At 44.8% G+C, this 9,763-nt stretch overlaps 1 pseudogene; it reads right to left on the bottom strand.

Moving 5' to 3' along the window:
- Nucleotides 1–4,437, bottom strand: LOC136457711 (receptor like protein 22-like; annotated as a pseudogene).
- Between the last annotated feature and the right edge of the window lie 5,326 nt (nt 4,438–9,763).

Raw genomic sequence — 9,763 nt, 5'->3', positions numbered from 1 at the left:
ATGTGAACAAAAGGATGGCGTCAAGTCTGTCCAGCCACAAACTTTTGGATTCTTGATGGTCTATCGCTTTTGGAGTAGTTGAACTAGGATTGCCACATTGTTTAGACACTTGACTTCCACAAAGGCCTGCGTTGCCTTCAAAAGAACTGTATGGAAATGAAAAGAACTGGTTTCCCTGTGGTATTCTTCCAGACAAATTGTTGTATGAAAGATTCAGCCAACTGAGAAAAGTTAGAGAGGTCAGAACTTGTGGGATTTCCCCTGAGAGATGGTTACAGGAGAGATCCATAGATTCCAGCCTAGTCAAGTTACCAAGCTGTGATGGAATCTGTCCCGTGAAGTTGTTGTGCGACACATTAAGTCCATGGAGTGAAACAAGCCTACCAATTGACTTGGGAATGGGACCATGAAATGAATTATCTGAGAAATCTATTACTTTCAAAGTGGTCTGGATCTTGGTCAAAATAAAATCAAAATTTTTGTATGTGATAGTGATAGTGTCTTGATAGATATCATTCTTTGACCAATCATTTGTGTAATTGTGCTCTAAAATTTCTCCCTTGTCGTTGTTGTTATTCATCATAGATTTAAAACCCTCAAACAATTCTGAATGCAAGTAACCAGAGAAATGGTTGGTGGATAAATCAATTATTTGCAAACTTGTGAAACTTATATTACTTTTACTGACACTGTGAAGATCCCTTATAGTGCCATTGAGTTGGTTAGATCTCAATACAAGAACTCGAAGGTTTGGAAGAGTACCCACCCAAGATGGAAATGAACCAACAATATGATTATTACCAACATCAAGGAACTCTAAATCTTGGCAATTTTCTAGTGATGTAGGTAGTGTACCTTCAATTCTATTTCCATTCAGATCTATTGTTTGAAGCTTACATCCTTCTCCAATATTTTTTGGCAGCATCCCATGCAGTCTGTTTTCTCTTAATTTTAATACAGTCAGGTTTCCTCTTTCTACGAGACATGATGGGACTGGTCCATCAAAGTAGTTGTAAGATAAGTCCATGATATCAAGTTTGTTCAAACTACAAACCGAAGCTGGTATATGACCACTTAATTTATTTTTGGACAAATTGATATAGATAGCATTCGTAGGATACCTGCCAAAGTTAGATACAATGGAGGAGAAGCTATTATTTGAGTAATCCAACACAACAACCTCAGATCGGGTTACTGGTATTGGTATGGTTCCTTCAAGTCTATTAGAACTGAGATCAAGAAAGGCTAAAGTTGTCATATGAACAAGAGAAGGTGATTTCTCTAATGTAGTCAACATATTGTGTGAAAGGTCCAAAGTGATAAGCTGGTCCTTCCAGTTCTCCCACACCCAACTTGGTATAGCCCCTTTAATTTGGTTATTAGAAAGGTCAAGGTATGTAATAGTGTCAAGATATCTCAGTGCAGCTGGAAGTTCTGTAAGATTGCAAGATGCAAAAGCTAAGTACTCGATATTAGGAAGATAAGGAGCTACAATATCACCTTCGGTGTCTATGAGTGATATTAAATTGTTAGACAGGTCAAGCTCAGTGAGATTTGTCAACCCCCAGATAGAGCTAAGTTTTATTGTACCCATCAATTTATTTGAGTCGAGATACAGAAACTGGAGGTTTGCAAGCTGAAAAAGTGATTCGGGTATTGGGCCTGTCAATTGGTTATCACTTAAGATAATTCCCTTGATTTGCGAAGATCCTGAGTATAAAGGATGTGGAAAGTCTTCCAAGGAACCAGAAAGCTGATTCGTATCAAGATAAAGATATTGCAGGGCTGGAAGGGCGAACAGAGACTCTGGAATGTTTCCTGCATGCATGGCCGACAGAATACTTGTCAGAACATTCCAAATTTTATTAATGTATAACAAAATCCAGTATGCACTTGTACTTAACATAACAATATTCTTCATTTTCTCTAAGTAGATGCATATATATTTCAGGATTTTGCTTACATCTTAATAATGCACCAAATTGAAATTGTGACTTTTTTGCACCGTGGAGTTTATTTGTTATGCTTATTAACATTAGTGTATATGCCTTATTTTGGGTCGATCCGACCCATTCCCATCCATATGCCTAAATATCTAACAAATCTCTTAGGGTATGGTTGAATCCCATAAATTAAAACCAATATCTAAAAAGGGCTTCCCATTTTATTATCAAATTATTTTGCAATTCCTCTCAATTCATAGGAACCACAAGAAGTCAAGAATGCTTCCAAATTCCTAAAAAACAAGCTATTCCATAGTATTTTCAGGATTTGTAGGAACTCATTCATTTGTTTCAAAAGGTCTCAGAGAACATTTTCTTATATATCATTCGAATAGTTCAACATATATTTTTTTTGAAAATATTCAAATAGTTCAACTTTATCTTTGTTCCACAAGAGCCTAAAAGTCTAATCGACCTCTTGTAATCCCCTCCCTCTTTTAGCCTCTTGAATCTTGACCATTTAAGTACGGCATGTAATATTGATTTAAGATGTATCTACAACGGCAGAAGTATTGTAAGAAAGCAATTGAGATTGAGAGTCTCACCGGTGAGGTTGTTCCTAGCAAGCTGCAGCAATTCGATTTGGATCAGGTTCCCAATTGTTGAGGGTATTGGCCCAGATAAATAATTGTTATTAGAAATGTCCAGAGATATCAACTTTGTAAGATTGCCGATCCATGATGGTATTTGGTACCCAGAGAAGTCACAACCTTCAATGGACAACCTTCTTAAATTGGCAAGATTTCCAATCTGGTACGGTATTGGGCCAGAAAAATTGAAACCAATAATGGTCAATGATGTCAACTTTGTAAGATTGCCTATAAATGATGGTATTTCCTGCACAGAGGCGTAACAAGTTATGAGCTCCAGGTCTGTTAAATAAGCAAGAGTTCCAATCTGGTACGGTATTGGCACAGAGGCACTGCAAGTCCGTATATACAACCTTTCAAGCCTTGTCAGGTTGTTGATCCAAGAGAGTGTTGATTGAGAGAAGTCATAGCCAACGAGGCTCAGGTATTTCAAATCTTTAAGGTTGCCAACCCAAGATAGTACTGGCTTCTCCAAGCCAGATCCCTCTAGTCTCAGTATATTCAGTGATGGAAACCTTATTGAAGTGGGGAGTTCCTTGGCCATGGTTCCCGTGGTAAGGCTCAAAGTCTGGAGAGACGTCAGATTGGCAAAAGAGAGTGGCGTGTCATAAGTGAAGTTGGTCCCCAATAGGTTCAGGTTCTGCAAATTGTTTCCAGCTGGGAAATATGTAAATCTCACGAAAAGCATGGGGTTCTCAGATAAATCAAGCGTCGTCAAACTTTTTAACTGGAAGATCTCGGTTGGAAATTGCCCTTCAAAGTAATTGCCTGATATGTCAAGACTGCTCAAGGAAGACAGTTGGGAAAAGTACTCAGGGACTTTGCCCCTGAGATCCGGGTTGCCTTCGAGGCTGATTGATGCCAGTGAGCGAAGCCTTGAGAAGGAAGGGTGAATAGAACCTGACAGACCACACCCAGACAAGCTAAGAATACGTAGCTGAGGAACTGAGTGCCCTAAAGCAGTAGACCAAGTCGACCCACTGCTAGATAAATCCACTGAATCAAGACGGAGCTCCCTGAGATTGCTCATATTTGCCATGAAGGTTCGGAAACTTGGCTCTTGAAAATACAACTCATAGTTATACCCGAAGTTGATTGTTGTCAGTTCGCCAAGCCTTGAGAAGGAAGGGTGAATAGAACCTGATAAACCACACTGAGACAAGCTCAGAATCCGTAGCTGAGGAACTGCATGCCCTAAAACAGCAGACCAAGTCGACCCAGTGCTAGATAGATCCACCCAATCAAGATGGAGCTCCCTCAGATTGCTCATATTTGCCATAAAAGTTTGGAAACTTGGATCTTTAAGATACAAGCCGTTATTATCAGAAAAATCAAGAGTGACAAGGTTCTTGAGGAGGGAAATCCCACTGGGGATCTGACCAATAAAGTAGGTTTGGGAGAAGTTCAGGTGGGTGATATCTGTGAGCCGCTCAAACCCAGATGCTGGGAAGCGGACGCCAGTGAAGTCATTGAAAGCAAGGTTGAGATTCCTGAGAGAGGTGAGGTTGAAGAGTGCAGGGTGTAGACGATGGCTCATCAAGTTGAACCCACCGAGGTCAAGAGAAATGACTCTCCCGGAGCCCGTGTTGCAGATGATGCCCTCCCAGTGGCAGCAGTCTGTTCCAGCTTGCCATGATGACAAGCGGGCGTTGGCAACGATGAAGGAACCTTTTAGCTGGAGGAGAGAAGAAGCTTGTGCTGGGAGGCAAGGTGCTTTGGTGCTGTTGATCATGGCTGCAGCTTCTGCGGGGTAGGAGTATAGGAGCAGGAGCAGGAGCATGGGGAAGCGATGCTTAGTGGGAGCCATCTTGCTATTGGTTTGCTGTTCCATTCCAATGGCGTCAAGTTCTATAGTTACTCCGAACCATGCATGATAAATAAACTTTTATAGTGGTTGTAGGCCAGTTGGCCCAGTTCAAATATTTTGCTGACTCACTCACGATACGATCCAAGTCACAACATATGTGCCATTGCTGTCTGCCGCGCGATCCAAGCCAAGTCGTCGGTGACCCAATAATTCACGCAGTCACTACTGGAGACGGCCTGAGGCCCTCGGCAAAGGCAAAGAGCTCTCGGGGAATTTTGAGTCGGCGAAGAGGGTCTTTGCCGAGGGCCCTTTATCGGGCACTCGGCAAAGCCTTTGTCGAGGGCTGGACCGGCACTCGGCAAAGAAAAGCAGCCGTCACGACGCCGGCGCCTGGGACGGAGTCTTTGCCGAGGGCCGTCTCCGGGGGCCCTCGGCAAAGAATTATTCTTTTTTTTTTGAAAATCTTTGCCGAGGGCCTCCAACCATGGCCCTCGGCAAAGAAATGTTGCAGAATTTTTCCAAAAAATCTTTGCCGAGAGCAATGGGACAGCCCTCGGCAAAGAATTATACTTTTTTTTTGAAAAATCTTTGCCGAGGACTTCCCCTCAGGCCCTCGGCAAAGAAATTTTAATTTTTTTTAAAAAGTCTTTGCCGAGGGCCTCCAACCATGACCCTCGGCAAAGAAATGTTCCAGAATTTTTCCAATGAATCTTTGTCGAGGGCAATGGGATGGCCCTCGGCAAAGGACCCTTCTTTGCCGAGGGCCTTGGTCATTGCCCTCGGCATAGAGGCAGAAATTTAATTTTTTTTTTGTTTTTTGCATTCCATCGACACAAGCATTTCATATATATACATATATATATATATATCAACCATCACATATATATATATATATCACACAGAACCTATTTTCTCACAATATATCACAACCATAATTGTGAACCACAAATCACAATATATTACAACGACAAGTCACATGTTCATCATCATTCACATGTTTATTACGACAAGTTCATGAAATCCAAGCACAAGTCAGAACCATAAACCACAAATATTACAATAAAGTCCAACCACATCACCTAGCACAAGTCCTCATCAAGGTAGCCTATGAGACGGTGGTGAAGGAAAGGCGGGATCACCCAGTGACGCACTACCGGGATGATTGGAACCCACGGACGGAGGTTGCACAAAGGAGCAGAGATTGCATGTGTCAGTAATCCGGGAAAACAGTTTTGGAGCTTAGAGATTGCATCTAGTAATCTAGGAATACAAAAAGATTAGACTCAATTGAAAATTTCGGCAGCACCTCCCCTGCACGGGGAGGTTTCCAAAACCTGCAAGAAACAATGGCACGAACGCCGACATCCACAACGGCACGAACGCCGACATCCACAACGGCACGAACGCCGACATACATGCAAAGCACAAGCGAAAAGTGAACTTTCATACTTACAGGAGTAGCTGCAGGAGTAGGAGGTGGAGGAGCTGAAAACTGAACAGGTACACCCGATGCTTGCCCAAAACTTTGCATGATCACCATCATCTCCGCTATCTGCTTCTGCGCGGCCTCAAAGGCTACCTGTTGGGCCTGCAGCTGTGCGGTCAGTTCCGCGTTCTGCTCTTGACTTTGCCTTTTTGTTTCTTGCAGCTCGGCCTGCAATATTTCACTCTAATGTATCAGTAATGCAAATCTAATTTAGGTGTGTAAATATCAACGTACGATGAGTAAAACAGGAATTACCTGGAGTGCATGGACCTGCTACAGTGCTAGAGAAGGCCATGTGCGTATGGGCTGGCTGGAGCTCGTGCTCTGTGCTCGGATAGCATCGAGGGAGGGAACAGTGGTGGAGTCGATGGCGCCGTCTGCAATCCACAGCCGCCCGTGCTTCTTACCTCCTCCGAGCCTCATGATCGTCTCTGCATCAATGGGCTCAGTGCGCACATTGTAATCTTCCCCATAGATCTCCCTTACCGAGGACGTGTACTCTTGGACTTTAGTGTACACGTTCGGGTCGGAGTACACCTGGGGCGGGGCAGCCAGGTCGAAGGAGACAGAGGACGACGCCCTGCCCATGTGGGACATAGCCCACGCAGAGAACTCCAAGACCTCCTCGCCCGGGTGCGTAGCCTCCTGCGAGAAAGACGGGAAGATGGTGAGAAATCAAGCAGAATTGAGCATCAAAATAAATGAAAGAAATCACTTACGTATGCTTGTTTGTATCCGGGGAGGCTACGGCTGCCTTGATGGTGAGTTGGACCTTGCCTCATCAGATGCTGTTCCCGCTGCCTCTCGTGCGTGCCAACAAAGTCATGTGATAACCACTTGTCCATGATCATGGCCCAGTACTCAGGATACGATCGGCACCACCAGGGAATCACCTACAAGTCATCGAGTATTTGACATATAAGAAGATGAAATTGAACCTACTTAATATCAAAACGAATCATTATGAATGTTATTCACCTACCTCAAGGTACTGGTCCCGGGTCAGCGTAATCAGTCTTGCTTGAGGCTTGGGGAGGGACTACTTAAGTACCGACCTGTAGTAGTCTATGTGGGCTTGGACGCGCCCATGGTGGTGCATCTCGGTGATGTACTTCCTACAAGCTGCGGCAGCCGCCCGATCTGCCTGGGCCTCAAGTCCTTCTTCGGCCTTGAAAAAATTCTGCATACAAAACCGATGTATCCATTCATTATTTCAATAAAACATTTAACCAATGAATGAGATGTATTAAGCAATGTTGTGCGAGAGAAACTTACCCAAAACTCCGCCAATACCCGCTCCTGCTTGTTGCGGTAAGTGTCATCCATGACCAGCGCGTACCTATCCCAGTTGGAGGCCGGCTCCCGCACCACCAGCTCTTCGGACAGTTGCACAATGCTAGGGTACCATTTCCTGCACAAAACGCCAAGGATGCTCACGGCGGTGCGTGCTGGAGTACCTGACAAAACCAACCAGGCCCTGCACAAGTGATTAAGAAAATTTATCAGTTTCTCTTATGATTTCCAACATATCTTATGAAGTAGTTGTGATAACATCTATATTTACTTACCTCTTTGCCATAGGCCGAATCACTGGGCGGTTGTGAGGAAGCAGAACTGGAGGGAGGCTCGCGGGACCTCGCTCGTAGGTAGTTCGGGTAGTGGTACCCCCTCCCTCGCCCTCGAGCCCCTCGCCTCCCTCACCCTCGAGCGCCTCGCCTCCCTCGCCCTCGAGCGCCTCGCCTCCCTTGCCCATCTGCTGACCCCTCTCGTCCTCCGACGAGGACGTGGCTGTGGCTGTCATGTGCTCCTCCTCCAGCACCTCATCACGTGGCGAGGGAGGAGACCGCTGCCTCCTGCAGCTACTGCCCCTGGTCCTCCTCTCGTCACCTCGTGCGGACGCTACCCTGGACGACGACCCCTCACCTCGAAGGAGAGGGCGGTCTCTCCCATAAACCGAGGGCGTGTCACGGCATGGACGTCTGCTCGCCATCTTTGTTCAATCACCTGCAATCACAAAGAATGAACAAGACTAATTAGTACATATATTAGAAATAGATTCAAAATATATAAACAAAACACAAATTAAAAAAACATAGTATTACATGTATTAGGAATAATCTTTATGATTGGGATCATAGGTCTCATCATCACTGTCAAAATTGTCCAAATGGGCAACACTATCCGAAGGTTCTATGTTGTCATCGTAGTCATTGCCTAGAAGTAATCGCTCAAGCATTGCTATGTCCTTGGCATTTACCACCACATCTCCATCGACCTCGCCATCAACCATTTCGTTGTCTACTTCCATTTCGATTACTTCGGGTAAGACTATCTCAAACGTGCCTGGTAGCCCATCTTCTTGATAGAACTGTCCATCATATGTGTTTGCGTTGAAGTTGTAATCATCATCGTTTGGGGCAGGTAGTTTACCATGTGGAGATACCTGGTGCACAATAGCCCAACCCTTAAGATCCTCTTTGTCTTGGTTGGCGTATCGAGTATAATACACCTGCACGGCCTGTTGAGCCACAATGTAGACATCTTTTCCAGGATAGATGGAATCTTCTTGAATCTCGACTAGCCCAAGATGAGGGGTTCATCTCGTTGATCGAGGATTAAACCAGTGACATTTGAACATGATAGGTTTAAGAGGTTTGTCTCCATGAAATGAGAGTTCATAGATTTCCTCAACTCTACCATGATAGTCGAGGCCATCAGTGCCGAGCGTACAAACTCCGCTATTTGTGGTTTTTTGTTTGGGCCGAATCTGCTCGTAACTTGTTGTGTGGAAGCGATATCCGTTCACGTCATAGCCAGTAAATGACTTCACCCTAACATCACAGCCATTTGCAACCTGTTTCAACTCGTCACTCATGGATGAACCGGTCTGGGCCTGCAAGGTGAAGCATGATAGATCGTTATATTAATCAAACGTACGATCACCTTGGATGATCGAACGTACGAGCTAAATTGGACATTACCTTTTGTTTGAACCAAGAAATGAAATCAGGCCTCCTCGCTCCTGCACCCCACGAAACAAGGGTGTCTTGTTCATGCGAGGTAGGATCCCTTGATTGATGCCAGAATTCACGAACAAATTCTCTGTCCGAACGAGAATCAATGGGGTTGGATGCAGAATAGTGACGGCGTATTGAAACAAGTTTGTTGTGAACTTACTTGATGAACGGCTGCACCTTGGTAAGGTTATTCAACACATATAGCATGATACTGCGCCACTCTTCATTTCCCAATAGCTTTGGGGTTGATCCACTTGCACTACCGAGTTGGCCTTGGAAAAGGCTGAGGGTCGATTCATTTTTGCCAGCATTGTAACGAGGGAGTGGATTATGATTGCTAGGAAGGTTCGGCTTGTAGTATTGCGTTGTGAAGTTTGCCACCTCCTCCCAAAGGCATGCCTCTGTAATGGAAGCCTCAATTCTGGCTTTATTTGTACATTTTTTGCGAAGAGTCTTTAGACATCTCTCGATTGGATAGCACCAATGGGCCTGCACGGGCCCCCCCAAACGTGCCTCGGACGGGTGGTGCATAATCAGATGCTGCATAGGCAAGAAGAAGCCAGGTGGAAAGATCTTCTCCAGCATATAGAGCAACACAGGTGTCGCTTTTTCCAAGTCCTGAGCGACGGTCCGAGATATCTCCTTGGCACAAAGCTAGTGGAAGAAAAAGCTCAACTCTGCCAGCACTAGCCAAACATGCTCAGGGACATAGCCTCGGACCATCGCCGGAAGAAGCCGCTCAATCCATATGTGGTAGTCATGACTCTTCATCCCGTTGACTCACAGAGTGCCTAAGTTCACTCCCCTGCTAAGATTCGCTGCATATCCATCTGGGAACATTAACGTCTGGATCCATTTTA

The sequence above is a fragment of the Miscanthus floridulus genome, chromosome 6, assembly GCF_019320115.1.
Source record: "Miscanthus floridulus cultivar M001 chromosome 6, ASM1932011v1, whole genome shotgun sequence".
Classification (NCBI taxonomy): domain Eukaryota; kingdom Viridiplantae; phylum Streptophyta; class Magnoliopsida; order Poales; family Poaceae; genus Miscanthus; species Miscanthus floridulus.
Note: the sequence above shows the minus strand (reverse complement) of the source record. Positions and strands in the feature narration are given on the sequence as shown.